Source organism: Ambystoma mexicanum, chromosome 3p (assembly GCF_040938575.1).
Source record: "Ambystoma mexicanum isolate Mex_15411 chromosome 3p, UKY_AmexF1_1, whole genome shotgun sequence".
NCBI lineage: Eukaryota > Metazoa > Chordata > Amphibia > Caudata > Ambystomatidae > Ambystoma > Ambystoma mexicanum.
In genome coordinates this window covers 1,272,967,823-1,272,989,149 of record NC_090925.1, presented here as the reverse complement: position 1 = coordinate 1,272,989,149, position 21,327 = coordinate 1,272,967,823, and positions in this window count along the sequence as shown.

Genomic DNA, 21,327 nt, shown 5'->3' with positions numbered 1-21,327 from the left:
ATTACAGCAGCTGGGGGCCTGGGTTCGGGTCCAGCTTTCGGCACATAAACAGAATAGTTGGTAATCTCCTGGTACAGTTGCAGTGGAAGAAAGCAGAGAGGCGGGACTGTGGAAGCGAGGGAGTGCAGGCTAAAGGAAGAGGTGGGGTAGGCTAAAGGGGGAGGTAAGGTCAGATGAAGGGGTCCCTGGGGAGAGTCCTAAGGTGGGGAAAGGGGCCATTGAGGAGGGCAGAAAAAAGGGTGCCAGTGGTGGGTGGAAAGGACAATGGGCTGACATTTTGTTCTCATCCAGCACTACCCTTTTAGCCTGCATTCCCCCTTTATTCCCTGCACTTCTCAGTCCCACCTCTATGCTTTCTTCCGTGCCTGCAGAAAGAGCCTTCTCCCGAATGGATACATTTGCCTGGAGAGCCCAGAACTAATTTCAGTTAGCCAGAGGGTAAACAGAGGCCAGGGAGAGGTGCACACCCCTCCATTTGACTAGGCTTCTGGGAGGAAAAAAGGCATCAGTATTCCAGCAAGATCATCGTCACCAAGGCCACCATCACTAGGGGATTACAGAGCATGCTGTGACACTCTCCGGGGCCTGGTTGGCCAGGCTTATGTTGAAGAGCACATATCCTAACCCTAAGCTACCTGGGTGGCTGCACCATAGAGGCTGCACCGGATATAGGGCTGTGCCCGTAAGGGCTGTGGTCGCGTTTGGGAGCGTTAGGGACGCGTGGAGGCCGCAGGGCGCAGACCTCTGCCCATTTCCCTCCAGGATTAGGCCCTGATTCTCAGGCGTGGAGCCAGCCACTCCAAAATTGGCAGAAAGCAGCCCTCTCACCCCCAGGGCAAAGAGTGGGAAAGGCTGGTTACATCAAGAGTCTTTCAAATCTTTCCCTTTCAAGAGCAGAGTGTTTACATTTAGGAATCATGAACAAGCAGCAATACGAAAGCATACAGTATCAGAGGACAGAACACTGCCCTGCGCATATCAGTACACCCCAATGACAAAGTCAAAGATTTAAATGACCTGCTTAGCTATGAGTGGCTGACACCTCACAATGATTATCATCTCTCCGTGAAGCAAAACATCCTCTGATTTGGGTTGAAAGATAGATCTAATGTGCCAAAGGAAGGCAACATGGAAATTCAGTTCCCTGCTCTCAGGGGAAGGAGGGTCGACAGCCCAATGGGTTAATGCACCTACTGCAACCTCTGCCCATTTCCCTCCAGGATTAGGCCCTGATTCTCAGGCGTGGAGCCAGCCACTCCAAAATTGGCAAAAAGCAGCCCTCTCACCCCCAGGGCAAAGAGTGGGAAAGGCTGGTTACATCAAGAGTCTTTCAAATCTTTCACCTTCGAGAGCAGAGTGTTTACATTTAGGAATCATGAACAAGCAGCAATACGAAAGCATACAGTATCAGAGGACAGAACACTGCCCTGCGCATATCAGTACACCCCAATGACAAAGTCAAAGATTTAAATGACCTGCTTAGCTATTAGTGGCTGATACCTCACAATGATTATCATCTCTCCGTGAAGCAAAACATCCTCTGAGTTGGGTTGAAAGATAGATCTAATGTGCCAAAGGAAGGCAACATGGAAGTTCAGTTTCCTGCTCTCAGGGGAAGGAGGGTCGACAGCCCAATGGGTTAATGCACCTACTGCAACCTCTGCCCATTTCCCTCCAGGATTAGGCCCTGATTCTCAGGCGTGGAGCCAGCCACTCCAAAATTGAGGGTGCGAAAGGCAGAAAGCAGCCCTCTCACCCCCAGGGCAAAGAGTGGGAAAGGCTCGTTACATCAAGAGTCTTTCAAATCTTTCACTTTCGAGAGCAGAGTGTTTACATTTAGGAATCATGAACACGCAGCAATACGAAAGCATAAAGTATCAGAGGACAGAACACTGCCCTGCGCATATCAGTACACCCCAATGACAAAATCAAAGATTTAAATGACCTGCTTAGCTATGAGTAGCTGACACCTCACAATGATTATCATCTCTCCGTGAAGCAAAACATCCTCTGAATTGGGTTGAAAGATAAATCTAATGTGCCAAAGGAAGGCAACATGGAAATTCAGTTTCCTGCTCTCAGGGGAAGGAGGGTCGACAGCCCAATGGGTTAATGCACCTACTGCAGCCTCCTATGTGGAGCCTGCAGGCGACACATGCAGTTGCTGGTGAGATGCTGATACAGGTTCGCCTGCTATGCAGGGGCCCGTGGTCACCTCACAGCACCTCGAGAAGGTGTCCTGTTTGAGTCCCAGGGCAATCATTGTGTCAACCATGACCCGTAGATTACACCTTTTCCCCTCCTTTTTTTCCAGTCAATTGGGGCCAGAGAGACAAGCTTTTGTATGGGCCTTACCAAGGCCAGCGTGCAGAAAACAAAGGCGCAACTGTTAGTAGTAACGCAGGTATTGAAGGGGCATTAGCTGTTGGCTGATGGTGCAGGGCAATGCATACCCATTTTCAAATAAAAAAAGTTTTTTTTTTATTAAAAAAAAATACATGCCCAGGAAATTCCAGACCTTGGATTAGAACTCAGGTCTCCAGCATTCCAAGACCAAGCACTTATCACTTGAGCCACTGGTGGTTGTGCTTCTGAGACTTGCTTTTGGGCGTATATATCTTTCTCCTGTATGCCCCTGTGAGCATACCCATTTGCGTTGTGAAACATGTTCACTGGAGCCTATAAGGATAGAACATGTATAAAAATAAATATTTGAACGGTCGCCCTGAGGTCTTTATCAGTTATCTCTTCAGGAAACATTTTGAGGCAGATATTGGATTGACGCAATTTATTCACAAGATTCTCACATTGGAGGTGCAGGTTGTTCAACGGTCACGCCAAGTGTTCCAGAGCTTCTTCTGTTTTCATGGAAACTTCTGTGAGGTCCTGAAGTACCCCCTCAATTGTCCATAGGCACCCCTCTGCAAGAACAAACACAGCTAAATGACCTGTTCTTTGGGAAGGTACCCACTCGAGAGTCTGCAGCCACACTTTAGCTCACTGTACCTTTCACAGAAGGGAAATATCAATTTGCATATCAGTCTATGTCCCGCCCACATGGGCAGTCCAGCACCAAACTGCTATGGCAATTCTCTACTGAAAAAGGGCAACAGCAACCCCAGATACTGTTTCAGCCTTGTTGGGCCTCATCAGCCCCCCCCTCACTGATGAGGCCCAACAAGGCTGAAACACGTGTCTGGGGTTTCTGTTGGTACTCTTGTTCAGAGGGGAATTGCCATAGCATTTCAGTGCTGGACTCTGAAACGGGAAGCCTCCAGCACGACTCTAGTCGCCATGTGCTGCTCTCCACTCCTTGTCCTCTGCCCAAAGCATTGAAGGTGGTGTCTGGTATGAAGCTGGTGGAGGAAACAGCACCAAGCTGCTGTCAGCGGAGGTCTCAAGGCCGTGTCTATGGTGGGAAGGCATCCACCTTCTTTTGTAGATGCCAGAGAGGGGGGCAAGCGCTGCCTGCATTGTACCAGCGGGCACCATCCTGTGTAAACAGGGGCCTCTTGCCCAGTCACCACCCAGTGCTTCTGCCGGCTCACCACTGCAGGCTTACGGGTGCCCGAGTCCCACCCACTCCTCTGTGCCCCCTTTGCTGCACAACTCCACTACGCTGCAGGCTTCTATGTCAGACGTAAAATATGGCCAGGAGGTTCTCTAAAAAGGCACCCAGGACCATGTTCCTCCTCTGCTGCCAAACATCAGATTGTTTCTCCTAAGAGTGGGGGGATGGAACCCCTCCTTGCATCTGCTCCAGCTCCTGTTGTGGGTGCCCGCTCCCGAGCTGCACTGGGTCCTCCCTTCATGGCCGGCAGCCTCGCAAGCCTGCCATTCCACACTGCTGATCGGGGGTCGCCTATGATGAGCAGCAGCCTGCCACCACCTACTCAATCTATCTCCAGATTGTGCCTCTGCCACTTGGGGACTGCGCTTGCCAGGAGTAGAGGGTGGGGAGGGTTGCAATTCTGCTGCTTTTTTTTTTTTTTAACTCCTTTTTTGGTTGGGCCACGGCACACTGCGATCAGCAAGTCCACTCCCAACTGGTGGCCATCTTGCATTTTTTGTTTGTTTTTAAACCAGCATATGGGTTGGTCATCACTTCCGTACCTATCAGTTTTCCAGAGAGCAGTGCTTTATAGGTCTCAAGCAGGTCAGCTCCGGTGTATCCCCTATGACTCAAGAACAGGTCCCAATTGTTTTCGAAGTGGCAGTTCTCTTTGTCTGGGGGCTGGGAGATCCTGATCTCTCAGATAAATGGGATTTAAAGGTGTTTAAAAAAATATTTTTAAAAAAGGGTCCATGTTTTTCTCTTACCAGAATTTCCCAACCATAACGATGTAACCTTCCACAGGGCTAGCAAGAAGGACACAGCAATGCTGACAGCATGGGTTAAGCAACATAAATAGAGTGTACAACTGGGGGAGGGAACCGGGGAAGACTCCCACCATCCCCTTTATGAACCTCACCCACAGTTTGAAGACCGATGGCGCTAGAGCAGCAAAACGGTGTGCAATACATTTCACAACGATGTCAGCTCCCTTCGTGCTTGCGAGCTAAGTGCTTGGCTTTGGCATGGGCCACGCACTGCATTTCTCAGGCCTGTGGTACAGCAACACTCTTGCATCTAGAGACATAGATCGCATTTTCAAAAGTGGGATATTATCCTAGCAAACTTTAGCAGTACATGAGGGGCAAGGACGCACAGCAAGGTAATACCCTCCGGGAACTAAAAGTCCAAGCTTTCTGACATGTGTGCTCTAGCAGGCAAGAACTGTCTGTGGCCCAGCGGCACAGCCTAGTTACTATTCAGTACTTTATGCTCACTACCCAGACAGAGAAGTTTAAAGTCAAACGACTGCTAATTGAAGACCGAAGTAAAATGGAGTATTAGGAGAACAATGTACAATACTGGTTTATAGGCAAGGGCGAAATGCACAGCATTTGCACGGAATGCTGAATGGCGTTCACAGTACAATGGCTGAAGTGTAATCATTCGCTGCTGCGCGTTTGCTGGATAACATTTAGTCCTCACATTTTATTTAAGGAAAGCACTTGGCAGAATTGAATGGCCTGTGAGGTGTGCACTGAAATTAAAAGGGATCTATGAACATTCGCCGATTCGTTTTTTGTTTGTTGCTGAAATTACATTTTCACAGATTTATAAATACAAAGAGAGAAAGAAAAAAAGGATCACAATTAAACAGCAAAGAAGAGGGTATTCTCAGTATATCTGACCATTTCACTTAGGCAGCCTCTTTCTCTGCTATATTAAAAAAAATTGTCTTTAACAAAAGCTTCTAATGCTAAAATGTCAGTAGTTCTTCCCCTGACTCAAATAAACCCAGAGTTCCATGGGGGAAAAGTGTTGTTAAGTGCAGAGAAAGTAGGCTTTTTTCCCCAGAACTCTCCTTCCACCTAACACTTCTATCTAATACCTTACCCAAACTTCCCATCTATATTTTTGCGGTAAAATGAAATGGTAACAAAATGCAGCAAAAATGGGCAACGCCAATGAAAGGGCGGCAGTTTCAAAGTGCATTAGTACATGAATCTCAGATACATTAGTGCCTTATGGGCAATACCGACATGAGTATATTCTTACGTGGGATCATTGGCATTTATATAGGTGCAAATAAAACAGACATTTTCTGGCAGTGGCATTATGGGTTAACCCATCATAAGTGTGTTCTGCATGGCCATTCTAGCATATATTTGTACAGCTTCTTACAGTGACACTATTGGTGTTCTCGGCAAAAGCAACAGGAATTCGTTCTTTGTGGGAGAACATTAACATATTTCCATAGCTAGCATGAACATGTTTAGCTAGACCAAGAGGACATTACAAACTCATGATCACCACCATAAACAGGTGCGCTCTGTAGAGCAGGATCAAAGCCAGAGCTACCAATTTAAATGCAACCACGGCCGTATTAAAAAACAGACCTCAACTTTGCTGAAGTCTTCTTGCCCTACAGCCTTGTAACCAGGGAGCCTCAGTTCACAGACTAAAAATATGTCGAACCCATCCTTAGTTAAAACGATTGGTAATGCCTGAAAAGTTTATAGCAATGCATTAAGAACTAGAATTTGTAATTATTATTATTATTATTCTGGGTGGGACCTGCAGTTGTCAGAAATTCACGAGCCACATCAATGCATCTGTCAAACAGCATTTCAGCAATCATGTACCCATATGGCCAGTTACCAAATTTACTCCGAAATCCTTACTGGATTCAGTGATTTTCGGCCTTCAATGTAAGTGGGAATAGCCCCAACTCTTGGCCCAGAAAACCCACCTATCACCTGAACCTCCTGTACCACAGGTTCCAAGCTGGTCTCAGGGTCTGTAATATACAACAACAGATCAGCCTAGAATGGCACAATGATACTATATCAAATGAACTGAACAACAGACTCAATGCAATAGTGATGAAACTGAATTGCCCGGGGTTCAATGGCTAAGGCAAAAAGAACAGAGCAGCGTGCATAACTGCCATGTGCCTCTAAACTGGTGTAGATGGAGAAATGTCACAAATAGATCATGCTCATGTACATGGTGCTTGATACAGGCGTTAAAAGCAGCCAGTTAGACAGGGCAGAGTCTCCCATCTATCCTCTTGGCTATGAGGCTTAAAACAGAGAATAGTCATCACTTGGCATACATTATCTGCAGAGGATCCTCTACCCAATGTCACAGTATACATGAGAAACAACTTGGAATCTCTGCATCAGCCTTATAATATTCTGCTGCAAGCTCATTACCTGCTAAACATTTTATTGCCGCTTTGATTTCAACTAGATTCAGCAGTTCCTGGGTAGGTGTAAACGGGGGGTTCGGGGGATTTGCTTACCAAAGGAGATAGATAGCCTCAAAATACTCCAATGTTTGGTCATTGTACACGAATAATTGTGCATAGCTATTCGCTGATAAGTTGTTGGTCAGATATCTTGATCCCTGCCTCATTAGTCAATTTAATAACAGAAGAGTTTCCCGCCCCCCAAATTCCCTGGCCGAATGTCCTCACTGTAACTGGTTTATGCATGAATATGACCTTGCCACTTAGCTATCTCAGTGAATTTTCACAAGGTGTCATATGTTCATGACTAAACTTCCTGTGTTATATGCATGGACATGGTTAGTGAAATCTACTAGCCCACTCACATTGGAAAGGAGATTTTATGACGGTTGTGTACCATTTGCATGGTATTTGACTTTGCTAGTGGGTATGGGGATGTTTGTCTGCTATACATGTCAAATAAAGGTTTCACTGTGCAGGGCTGGCCTTTGGGTGGCAGCATTGCACCAAATATGAAGTGTGCTTATGGTGACATGCACCATTTTACAGAGAGCACTGGTAAATATTTTGTCACTCGCCAGTCACTACAAGTGCAGTTCACTTAGGTCGAGTATGCAAACTAAGGTACTCACCCTGCAGTCTAGAGGGATTTATAAAGAATTTGCGGTGCCTCACACATCATATTTATGTGTACCTCAAGGAAGGTTGGTCTATGCTGCATATCTTTCCATAGTCCAGTTTCCTTGGCTATGCAAACCCCACTGATTTATAACTTGAATGCCCCTTATTCCAGTCCTCCTACTTGTTATGCACTAATTGAGCTGGACATGCATCTCACACCACAACACCCCTGCCTTGGTATCTGAGATTTAGTCCTAGGCATCGCTAGTTCTAGCCTAAGCCAACAATGCTCTGAAAGTGTATGTGAAAATAATGTCACAATCATTGACTATTACCACTATTCTCTTGGAATAGTGTGTTATGTGTTCGAAGTTGTGCACAGTGCCTAGTAGTTGGAGAATTGTGCACCCCATGTATCATAATTTCTGACGTTACTCAACTGGTGCATCCCCAGGGCTATTTTCAATAACATTCTGCCAGGCATCCTCGAACTATAAAACCAAGGGTCCCACAAAACATTGAAAATCGCATTATTTCAGCCCCCAAACACTTCATTAGAGGTGTTCACACCTCTTCCTAAAAATCTGGAGAGGTCATGTTAGGGTCATACGTAGTAATCCATCTCAGAGATATAAGTGCCATCTACCTGCCTCCAAGGGAATTCATTATTTGGATATCTTGGGACTTACGAACACATGTCAGCAGTCACCTTGCACAGATGTTATAACAAATAGTACAGTAATGGTTACCTCTCGCAATGAGCAACCCCAGTCCAGCGTCAGGGATCGAGATTGGTCTCCTGGAGGCACAATATTTTAGCACCTCCACTGATCAAAGGTTAAGGCCCCTAGTGTTCCAGGACAACACATCCACTTCATACCCCCACTGAATCTTGACTTGGAACTGCCTGGTCAATTCCAAGTGCAAGATGGTCATTCATCATCAACACACTGTGCCTGTATGGTCAGTAGAAAAAAGAAGTAATCCACGTTTTGAGAATAATCCAGGTTTCATAGCCATTCTCAAATAAGTTAGTGCACAAATAGGCCTAGTGTTTTTAGCCAATGCATTTCGGATATAAATCCGTCTTCAGGGCTAAACACCATCTTTAATATGCTGAATTATGTTAATTTAACTGAGTCTTTCAAGTCACCTATTACAGGTTAAAGGCTGTGTTGCATGGTCGTGTTGAGCACAGCCTTTAACCTGTACTAGGTGACTTGGAAGACGTTTTGTTTAAAAAAAAACTATTTGAATTCAGGTGAGTAAACTCAACTTTTTCAAAACAACTTTAAATATACATACTTAAGAATTTACAAACTTACAAGTTAGTCAATGAAACATAGAAGAAACAAAAGAATTTATGAAAGAGTATATATAGTTACGTTGCACCAAACATGAACAATAACACTTATAAACAATAAAACTTTAGTTACTGAAAACAAAAGGAAACTATAAAAAGAAAAAAAAAGAGGAAGAAAAACTTGATAAAACAACGGCCTGTATCACCATTGGGCTGAAATGAATTAATATAATTAATTCAGCGAAAATAGACAACAAACCTTTCTAAATTGATCAAATTATGGTGCAACATATTAAAACAAACAATTACTTAATTCATTATTCAATCTCCATATCATTAACCCTGTCCAAATTTAGTGCATTCAAAAAATTAAAAGTGCCAATTCGGATACTCATTACTTTAGTTTCCAATATTGTTGGCCATCGATTTTCAGGAGACATTCGCCCAAAATAAATCAAATGCCGCTTAAAGCAAATCTGTGTGAGATGGACAATCCACAATAATGTGTTTCAGCGTTTCCTTTATGTCTGCATCACTGCACAATCGGCAATAATTCTTTATTGGATTAATACATTTTCTTCTAGCAAGAATGCCTCGTGTTGGGTACAGATTAAAGCGAAGACACTGATCTAAGTTGCAGAGACTGGGCCTTGCACATATATGCTTCTACTACATTAAGATTTTTCTGTTGGAAACCATGAGACTTAAAATCCTTATATGTAAGACATTTAGTACTGGTCTCAATCCAGTCCCACCTGTATTTTTTTTCTTTTGCTCCATCTGGATTATTCAACAAAACGTCAATAGTTACCATCAGCCTTTGCCAATACTTCAAAAATGCTTGTTGTCCAGATTTGCACAAAAACATGAGGAGAGGAAAGCATATAATCAGAAAGGCTTGCTAGAATGGTATCAGCTCATGACGCAGCCAAGGCCCAGGAACACATTGTGGGATATGGAAGACAGAACTCCAAAATTTTGCCTCTAATTTATTTAAGAAGGATGTCGAAATAACATTTTTAGTCTCTAATCCATATAAGAGGGTAGGCATCAGACTCAGTTAAATGAACATCATTCATTAAGGATAGTGTTTAGCGCTAAAGACAGATCTGTATCCGAAATGTATTGGCTAAAAACACTAAGCCTGTTTGTGCACTACTTTTTATGCAGCAATAAAAAGACTAAGAACACGGGGTCTGCATTCTCGAACCAGAGTACTCTAGCATCCCTTGGCACCAAGAAGATAGTATCTCTATCATGATCGCTCAGTAATCTGGCAATGATAGGAGATGGCGACATCCCAGGACTTTGTCAGGCCCCATTGAACGGTGAGCTATCTGTCAGGAGGTGTAATCTGCTCTCAGTGTATTTTCTCTTATAACTCTAGACTACAGCGCACATTCATCCATGATCTTAAATAGCCACATGAATCAAAATATGCAGCTCAAGTAACAACCATACCAAACTGTGCCCCTAAAACAAATCACACACTGGTACCTGCCTAACCCTTACACTAGACCATTAGCATCCCACTAACTGGAAACACCAGTCCACACAAGATTTTACACATGCAGAGTACCGCTCCCTCACTACCGGCAGGCACACAACTCATGCACCTGTCCACCCTACCAATGATCATCCAAGACACCTGCGTCCGCGGCTTTCCACAGAGGTTGTTATACCAACTCAACCAATGAGGAGTCACACAGACTATCTGCCGCACACCTACAACTATGGTAGGCCTAGGTCTGCATTTGACACCCCCACAGGTCCATTCCCCGCCAGTACACGAAGACGGAACTATGCCGTGTGCCTTCGCTCCCAAACCCATTTCTATCAACGAAAACAGGTGACCCATCAGACAATGCACCTAACTTGCCTCAACATGGTATGTAGATGCCCCCCACCACCTACATCCCTCACTTGCACCTTGATTAACAGCAGATCTGTCGTTGCTCATGCACTCGACATCAATGACCTTCTAACCACAAACAACATTGACATTTGGCTAGCACCGAAACTAGGCTCAACCCATCTGCAGGCCCAGCACTCTACTGCAATTGCCCATGGCTACACCATACTCAGAGAAGACAGGACAGTCCCTAAAGGAGGCAGTGTCGCCTTCATCTATGAAGACTATCTCACTTTGCATGATCACTTCTGTACCTATCCCACATTACGAATCTATAACTATCAAAATCAGCTGCTCACCTAATTGTTCAATTTCACTCCTCCTGCTGTACTGCCCCTCATGCCCACCAGCTACCTTTGAAAACAAACTTATCCAAACCATTGCCTCAAGTTTAAGACTCAGATCACAGTCCTGGGAGATTTTAACCTGGGATATAATGATCCCCAAGAACATGATGCTTCAGCCCTTGCTAAAGCTATGTCCATTCTTGGGTGCACCCAGCAGATCCTTGATCCCGCTCATTCCCAAGGCTGCATACTTGCTTGGATTTTAGACCACAACTGCAACATATCTGTTGTGTCCAACACACCTTGACTGTGGACAGACCGCCATTGCGTAACTTTCACCATCCCCATGCCACAGAAACATACCATCTCTCCCTCCTTCCTACCCCCTACACTGGAATGCAGTAACCGTAATCTTACCAGTAACCACCTACTCCCGCTGATCATCAACAAGCTTCCTCACATCCACAACATCCACACCCTGGTGGACCAGTACAATTCTCTACTCGCTTAATCAGTTTACTACCTTGCACCCCTCAAACCTCACAAAGGAAAAAAACGCTACACAGAAAAACACTTGGTTCACCACCCAATTGCACACTCTACGGGCAGAAAAACGAGCCACAGAAGCTGCCTGGCAGAAGGCACCTAACACTGCAAAGAAAGCCTTCTTCTCTGACCTGGCTATGAAATACAAACAAGTCATTCACACAAATAAAGCAGTCTCTTATAACAGTAGGATAATGGAAGCACCCTCAAGCCCGAGAGAATTATTCATCATTCTCCATGAACTAGAACCCCCTTCCACACCACGATCCATTGTCACCAAAGATAACACCTGGTGCAGCAACATCCAAAATGCCCTGTCAAAATCTCTCAACTACAACTAAAGATCAAAACGGAATCAGAAATTATTTATTTTTTTTTATTATTAATTTTATTGGTTTAAAACAAACCTTTAAAATATTGCACAAACATCTACACAAAACAAGAGTTTTACCGACTCCGTCATCATTTATCAATGCCCCCGACTGGATCGATTTCATTCTCCCCATACCTTCGGACAGAGATTGTCACCCAGATTTCCCCTTGAAGATGGTTTTTAAGAGTTCTCAACCCTTTTCTCCGGCTCCTTATTGACCTGCGTTCTCTTTTAATTTCGCTACGACAATAGCCAGAAAGGAAGTCAAGGGCAAGATTAGTTTCATGTCCAGTCCATTCCACATTTTCCGCCACCACTCTTCTGCGCACGCAGAACGATTTGCATCTGACCATTGGCCCAGATGTATTGATCTAGCGTCTCTTAGAGCTGAGCAGAAGAGGACTAAGTGTTTTAAGGACTCTAGCTCCTTATTACAAAAGCGACAAGTAGAGGTTAGTCCCGCATTACACGCCCAATAACTGGTTCGCTCTTTAGTTCTTAATGCATTCAACCGGAACAGTAAGAATAATCTTCTTGCATTTGCGTTTGGAAAGCGGGACAAGTATTTTTGCAAGATGTTGTACCCTCTTGCTTCCGTAGGAGAGTCTATCATTGCATTAGCCATCAATCGCTCACGACGTGTATTTATCCAGTCAGCACGCCATAGTCGCACTTTTGCGGCCGCAGGATTACTATGGAGAATTTGCAAGCTGATGTTGTTGATCACCAGAAGATCTTCACAGCGTTTTATCCATTGAGAAAGGATATCTGGACTCCCTGATGCCGCCTTGTGAAATATCTGGAATTGAAATATTCCCGCTTCTACACACGTTTTTCGAAATAGTGCAAGTTGATTCCAGCATATTCTCGCATGCAAGGAGATTAATGCTAATTCATACCGTATACAAGCAGTTGCGATTCCAGGTGGTAGATTTAGGGTCTTTGACCAGAACATATGTTCTAGTGAGCTCCAATGTGTTGATGGACAACCAAAGGCATTTTCTGCACCATATGCCAGAATTGGTACTACTTTTTGTTCATAAAAGTTGCGTAATGGTATCATTGAAAATTGCCCATATTTTTTGTGAATTACCAGAACTTGACAGGCCAACTGGCCACATTTCCTTTTTGAATCGGCCACCCAAGGCTCCTCACAGATACTGGAATTAAGTGTCATGCCAAGGTATTTTACACTTTTTGATATCTGCAATTTCTCTTGATTTAGAGACCATACATACTTTGAGCCTTTTGAGTTGTGACTTGTTTTCAAGTTCTCGAACACCAATATTTCTGTTTTAGATGTATTGATCTTCAAAATATTCTGGCAAACATAGTTCTGTACAGCATCAAGTTGCGTCGGAGCCCGATAGGTGTTAAATCCAGGATTACTAAATCATCTGCGTACAGCAGCCAGTTTATCTTCGATCCATTGAGATTAGGTGGAAAGGATCTCACTGTTTGAATCGCTTCACCGATATCGGAGATGAATAGACTGAAAATCGCGGCTGCTAGTGGGCAACCCTGCTTCACTCCTTTCAGTGTCTTGATTTGGGTGGACAACGTTCCTGAAGATCCAACCGAATGGCAATTGAGGTGTTTGTGTGGAGATCTTTAATTGCCGCTAGTAGGCCAACCGGGCAACCCCACAACTCTAGTTTTTCCCACAACAGTTCACGATCGATCATGTCGAAGGCCGTAGAAAAGTCGACGAAGGCAAGATACACTCTCGTGTTCGTTCTTAGGGCTTCCATTTTAAGCAGATTTAGAATCAACAGGTTTAGCGAGCATCCAACAAATTTCACAAAGCCCGCTTGCCGTTCATCTATTTTTTTCGCTGTTTTGGCCCAGTTAGTCAGTTGCACTTGCAAGAGAGATGCAAAAATCTTACCCAACACATCAAGCAAGGCCACCGGGCGATAGTTTTTTGGTGAAGCTCTATTCCCCTTCTTGAAGATCGGCACAATAATGCCAGTCTTCCAAGAGGTTGGGACTTGCTTTTGTTGGTTGATTCTCGTAAATAGATCATAGCATATGTCGGTCCATAGGTCCGGAAATTGTTTGATCATACAGTTAGATAACCCGTCAGGACCGGGCGCACGAGAGTTTTTAGCTCTCACAATGATCTCTCGGATTTCATCCTTGGTAAAGTGTAGGTTCCATGAGGTTATGTTGGAGATTGGCACAATTGGAACAACGTCTTTGGAGTATAGGTCTGTAAAGTGCTTGACCCACTCCTTTTCTAATACTGGGCACGCTTGCAGAGCCATTTGCAAGGTTTCCATGCAGTTGATGGTACGCCAGAACTCGCCGCTGTTCTTATTCCTGAGAATCTTCATCATTGCTTCGGCGTCGTTTTGCTGTAGTACGACTCAATGACTTTTAAGCCAGTTTTTATAGGCTTGTTTAACCGCTTTGTTTTTTGCAGTTATTTCAGACTTGGGGCCCTGATTGTTTTTTCGAATCTCTGCTCTCATGGATCTTTTCCGTTGCATTATTATAAGGTCAAAGCTATGTTTTTTCGCAAATGACTGGTTTTTGAGGCCAAGATTCTTGCTTTTGAACTGAGACAGAATTGGCGTATATTCAACCTCTTTCGTCGTTGCCTTAAACTGGCGGCTTATCTTCACCACGTCCTGTTCTTTCAGTTTTAAGCGAAGGCGATTGGTTTCCACCAATACTTTGGAGTTCCACTCATTGCATTGCAGGCCTTTCGTGTCAAGGAATCTAAGTTCCAACATATCGTGATCACTGTTGGGCATTGAGCAGATTTTCATAGTTTTTATTTTTCTATGCATCGTATCGGATACAAACATGTAATCAATAGTGGAACTTTGCCCATCGCGCTGCCATGTGGACTTAGCTGGAATGTCACCCTGCGTGTGACCGTTTAACATCGCAAGCCCTCTCACTTCCATCTCTTCTCTCCATATCTCTGCCAAACGGTTTTTAGAGGAATTCTGAGGTTTGAAGAAATCGATATTTAGATCACCACAAACTATCACTGCGCTTCCACTGCTTGATTCCAGCAACTTATCAAGGATTGCAGTAATTTGGTCGACGAATGGCAGTGAACCAGTCCGTTGATGGTTCCAGTATACATTAATGATATAGATCGCGTCACAAGCATTGGCAGCAGCAGCAGTTTTACGTATCTCGCAGACTTGAATGAATGCAGTGTAATTAACTGAGTTGTGCAGTCGGTAGCCGATGATCTTTTGATCATTGTTAACAGGCCTGCAACTGGACGGCCCTTCTTGGCTTTGATCGCTGGATTTAGTGCACACTCGTACTCTGGAGCTATTGGTAGTTCGCACATCCAGGTTTCCTGTAAACAAATAAATTGTAGGTCTTGTGCCCAATTGTTGTTTAGAAGATGTAAAAAACCGCGTGTGTTCCATGAGGCAAAGGAACATTCCTGCTCAGTAATAATATTTGGCCGTTAGCTGATCGAATGAGCATTCAAGGCCACAGCCATCCATTTCCAGTCTTCCGCCCGTTCGGGTTCCCTTTGATTATTTGTTTGTGGTGGCACATAATTTCCTGGGCATCTCCCATTTTCAATGGTAATTTTAATTCTCTCAATTGGGACAATTCGACTCTGCGGGTTCTTTTCTGCCGCCGTAAAGCCTTGGGACGGAAGAGATGGAAACTGGGCCGTGCAAGAGAGATCGATCTGTTCAGGATGGACCTGCCGATTTAATTCTCCTTGAACTAGTTTTCTCACCTCTTCGTGAGCTTTAGACGTGCATTTCATAGGAAACTGGATATCGCCAAGCTCAGTTATCGTCGCATCTTTATCATTTTCTCGTTGTTCCGGGGTTCTCGCTTTATACGTGTCGAAACCCATTGATAGTAGTTCTTCATTCGCCTCCAAGATTACATTTGCGATTAAGTTGGAATTTACATGTAGAATCACCTTATCGGTGCGACGTTCCTCAGGAAATTCGATTATTTTCAAGTCTCTCGACTCCAAAGAGCGAAGTCGGGGTACATAGTGAAGCAGTTTTAACACATTGGTTCTGTTCAAAATTAGTTTATCCTCGCCCTCTAGACGCTCAAGCACTAATTTGATCAGCAATGAGGGTTCTGTTTGTCTAGGAGCATGTGGCGCTGACTTATTTTTCAGATTTAGTGTCGCCGGGGAGGCCTTATGAAAGACCAGTTTCTGGGATTTCTCTGTAATGGCGTCAAAAACGGGGGACACCTCTGAACAGGATTCTTTTTTTTTGGCAAGTGGCCCAGTTAGATCCGATTTTTGAGACATAAGTAGGCCTTGAAGCCTTTGTCTTTCCCTTTTCGCATGCAAGGTCAGGAAAACTGGACTCCTCTGCTCTCTGATTATGTCAGGCTCCTCATTAACCTGTGGCATAATCTCGCAAATTCTATTTTTGGCTACTCGGATGGGGCAAGTTGAAGGAGTTTCACATTGCTGTGCTTCCAACTTAGGACAGCTTTGGTTTTCTGGTGCTGGATTCTGAGGGTTATTACTTATGTTTTTAGCAGCTAAAGAAGTAACCACTTCTTGAACGGCGCATATGTCATCAGCAGTTTTATTCACCTCATCATCAGGATCGCTGTTATCTTCATAAACTGACATGTTCAAGAGTTCTGTTTGTATGACTAAGTCCTCATCGTTCGACGGACTCTGCGACACCTTGGACTTTAAGTCATCCAATTCGTGATGAGCATTTTGAGTCTCCTTAATAGTGTCCGCTAATTTCAAGCTGGTAGTAATGGCCTTGTCAACTATTTGGAACATGTTTAAGTTCCGCAGAAATTTGCGAGCTCCTTTTAGTTGCGATTTTTTTCTGGCAGGCATGTTTTTTTGCTTTTTCAATTGTACGTTACAAGACTTTCTGCCAGCATGTACAGGCGAATGCACTTCGTTGTCTAAGCTTCCGAAGATGGAAAACAAGCCTACAGGCTTTGGAGTTGCCACTTTTGCGAGTTGCAGCTCGGGGGCCAACTCTGTAGTTTTCTGCACTATACAAGCACCGGAGGCCATTTGCACGTCCCCTAGAGCTGGATTGAATGCATTTTTTGTTTGCAGAAATGCTGTGTTAAAGGAAATATCAAGAGAAGATGTTTGGCCACGTTTTTATCCCGAGGTTCACTCGCAGTCATTTGTTTTTGCGCCTCCATTTCCAGCGTATATGGTCTGTCTTTCAGTGGTTCATGTGAGATGTTAATCACCTCACTTGATACGGCATCAACTGCCTTATCATCCTGGGGGACTTGCTTCAATTGGTGGATTGGTTCTGAACATAGAGGCGACATCTTAGCCAACGGTGAGGAACTTACAAATGTATTCACATTAGTGGGCAGGGCTTTACTTCCCGGCTCTTCTAGATTTTCGTCGCCCAGCCGATCTTCGCTTTTTTTGATAACATGTGATCTATGAAACAAGGACAAGGCTTCCTTTGCAACCTCAGCGAATAATTTTTTATCAATCATGTCATTCTTTTTTGCCTCTTTTACTGCTGTGATGCCAGCCAAAATTTGATGCGATACATCTTCTTGTTTATGTCTCTCGATCTCTTGCATTGATTCAAGATGGATCAGTTTTGAATTCAACAAGGCTAGTAACGTAGTGACGTCTTTGACATTGTCGCTCAAGGATTCGTATAACTTAGTAAAGGGTGCCATCGAGATTGCCATTGCCGATGTAAGCGCCATCATGAGATCGCTAGAGGGCACATGAACACAAGGAGCGGTTCGATCTTCTGCTATCTTCCTCTCTGTCTCAGGAACAAAACGCCTCCCTCGGGCCCATTTCCTCCTTATCTTTGGGAAGGGACGGTCTCCCATCGAGGAATCTGACGTTTCCGAATCATCAGACGTCTCTTCACAAGTTGAACTTTCCCTTACACCGAACTGGGATTTCTTGTTATTAGAGTGACCGCTCGTGTGTGGGATCGGTATTCTTTTCTGGGAATCGACAACGTTACCATCTTGAGATTGAAAAAGGCTCTCAGGCGATTCAGCAGTGCATGCTTTGCTTCTTTTGTAGTTGCTCGATCCCCATCTATCACAATTTAATTCGGTGACATTCATACAAGTTCTTTTCTGAGGGGCTTTTGGAGATATTTCGGCTGTTAGGGTAGATACAGATGGTCGTTTACACGATCTAGATTTATTTAAGTTAATCAGATTCTGTAACACGGCCGAGATGACCTCTAGTGAGTTTCTTTTGTCATTGCTCAACGGGGCAGCTTCTTTAACGTGGGGTGTAAGCGGGCTCGAATTCTGATGCCAAACGGTCGTCCCACTGGGCTCCTTAAAAGGGCTGTCGTTCAAAGCGTTATTAATGGCAGACCTAGCACTGTCTGTTCCACTGGACAGCCCCGTATGGAACTCGGGGCGAGCAGACGCTGCTGCGTCAATCACCGCGGCAGCCAGATCTCCCAGGCGCAACACCAGCCCCGGGACGCCCACATTACCCTCCCCACACGTGACCTTGGCTGCCGCTGAAGGCCACGCCCCCCCGGCCGGCCCACCTGCGTCATCAACAAGCACCGCGGCAGGAGAGTCAGACGCAGCACTGGACCACCAGGCCGCTGCGGCCCCCTCTGTAACCGGGACGCCTCCAGCCGCACCGGCAACAGCCGCCGCGCACATCGCTGGCGGCATGACGCCACTGCTAGTCGGCTCATCCAGGTTGGATGTGCTCGTATTACTCGACAAATCAAGGTTATTCTTTGCCCCCTTCGCTTCGTTCGAGGATGTTATAACTATGCACCCCTCTTCCTCCGCCTGATGCACATGGAAAAATGGGGCAGATAGGGGGGGTGGATTGAGTTCAGCCAACACTGGAGGAGCCAGGGACGATGGCGAGATCTGCTTAATGGGTGCCACCTCGTCCGTGGATTGCACGGGTTCAAACACCTCTTCCAACTGTGTGGCAGCGTTGTCATCAGTTAAGCCAGTATTACCAGATTGCGACCCACAAGAAAAGTATTCACTCACTTTTTTGTTGCTTCTGATGATGTTTGCTTGGGTCATGGTAGTCATTGCTGTTTGTCTTACTTGTGCTCTAGTCCTTCGTGGCACCTTAGACGTATATAGATTTGATGGATCCATTTCTCGGGTAGCAGTTAACCTGTGCGATATCGCCGTACGCCGCTCGCCAAACAGCAAACAGTAAGATCCACAGACCTTCGGTCCTCAGGGCTTAGCGCCACAAGGGTGAAAGAGGCGGCCTTATATACCTTGTGACCAAAGTCAGGTGACCAGGTCAGCTGCTGTTAAAGGTATAGGCACACGCACCTCAACACCCTCTTCTCCTTCTCCTTCCACTCGCCACAGCAAACAGTAAGATCCACAGCCCTTCGGTCCTCAGGGCTTAGCGCCACAAGGGTGAAAGAGGCGGCCTTATATACCTTGTGACCAAAGTCAGGTGACCAGGTCAGCTGCTGTTAAAGGTATAGGCACACGCACCTCAACACCCTCTTCTCCTTCTCCTTCCACTCGCCACAGCAAACAGTAAGATCCACAGCCCTTCGGTCCTCAGGGCTTAGCGCCACAAGGGTGAAAGAGGCGGCCTTATATACCTTGTGACCAAAGTCAGGTGACCAGGTCAGCTGCTGTTAAAGGTATAGGCACACGCACCTCAACACCCTCTTCTCCTTCTCCTTCCACTCGCCACAGCAAACAGTAAGATCCACAGCCCTTCGGTCCTCAGGGCTTAGCGCCACAAGGGTGAAAGAGGCGGCCTTATATACCTTGTGACCAAAGTCAGGTGACCAGGTCAGCTGCTGTTAAAGGTATAGGCACACGCACCTCAACACCCTCTTCTCCTTCTCCTTCCACTCGCCACAGCAAACAGTAAGATCCACAGCCCTTCGGTCCTCAGGGCTTAGCGCCACAAGGGTGAAAGAGGCGGCCTTATATACCTTGTGACCAAAGTCAGGTGACCAGGTCAGCTGCTGTTAAAGGTATAGGCACACGCACCTCAACACCCTCTTCTCCTTCTCCTTCCACTCGCCACAGCAAACAGTAAGATCCACAGCCCTTCGGTCCTCAGGGCTTAATCAGAAATTATTGCCAACAATACACCACAAAGCCCACTCAACATGACGCAGTCGCATAGATCCTCTTCATTTCAACCCGATCTCAGAGTTGGACCTGACCACTATCGCACAAGGCCTCAAACCCTCCCGATGTAAAGGTGACATTTGCCCTGCCAGCTTGGTCAAAAAATGCATAGAAACCCCCTCACTCTAATCATCACTGCTATTGTCAATGCCTCCTTTGCTGCAAACACTGTCCCCTCTTCCCTCAAAGAATCCTGGATCACTCCCATGCTACAGAAACCCTCATTGGACCACACCATTCACACTAATTACCAACCTATCACCACTGTCCCATTACTCCTGAAAATCCCGGATAGAGTCACCTATACTCAAATCCAGGTATTTCTAAATGAAACCACAACCTTACTTCCCGTCAATCCAGCTTTTGCCCAATCCCCCAACACAGAACAGAAACTGCCATCCTAGACTTAAATAATCAAATGGATGACACCAACGATGCAGGAAAGCTCTCCCACCTGCTCCTACTTGATCTCTCAGCAGCTTCTGATCTGGTAGATCATAAAATCGTATGCAATCACCTAACTTCAGTAGCCTGTTCCTCCCAGCTGTATCTCCAAATGCCTGGATAATAGAACATCCAGAGTCTTCGCAGGTGATGTAGCAGCCCCTCCGGCACCCAGCACTTGCAGAGCCCCCACAGGACACTGTATAATATTTACACAAAACGTCTATTTGATCACCTGGACAAATTGGGCATACCCTTCATTTACTACGCAGAGGACACTCACATTCTCATCCCCCGGTGTATATGACCAAGACTGCTCCACTGTAAACTCAGTCTATGAAATTATTCAAACCTGGATGGCCCAGCACAGCCTTTGCCTGAACGATGAAAAGACGGAACTCCTTCTGGTCGGGTTCCCAGCAAGCCTCACAGGCATTGATCTGGCATACCACCTTTTCACTATAGACTGCCACAATATCCCTGTCTCTTCCACAGTAAAAACTCTAGGCATCTACCTGGATGCTTTGCTTAACATGACCCGCCAAATCAGCAATATCTCCTCTATGGCAGCCTATCCCACTAAACTTATCCGAGCAAGCAAACCCTTCCTTTCTACTGCCAACCGACTCACCGTTGCCCGCGCACTGGTGGGATCAAAACTGGACTTCTGTAACGCCCTACTCTGTGGAACCTCACAAAATAATTTTTACAGACTCCAAGTTATCCAAAATAGGCACTGGATCAGAATAGCTGAGACCATATCTCAGATGCCAGGAGACTAGCCCACTGGCTTCCTGTCCGGGAAATGTAATTAAACACCCTTTCAATCGCTCATTGTTGTCTTAACAACCAGGGACCTTCTTATCTAGCCCAGAAGGTCAAGACATACGTACCAGCCCGACTACTAAGATCGTCCCACAGCCACCTTCTCTTGGCCCCAAGAT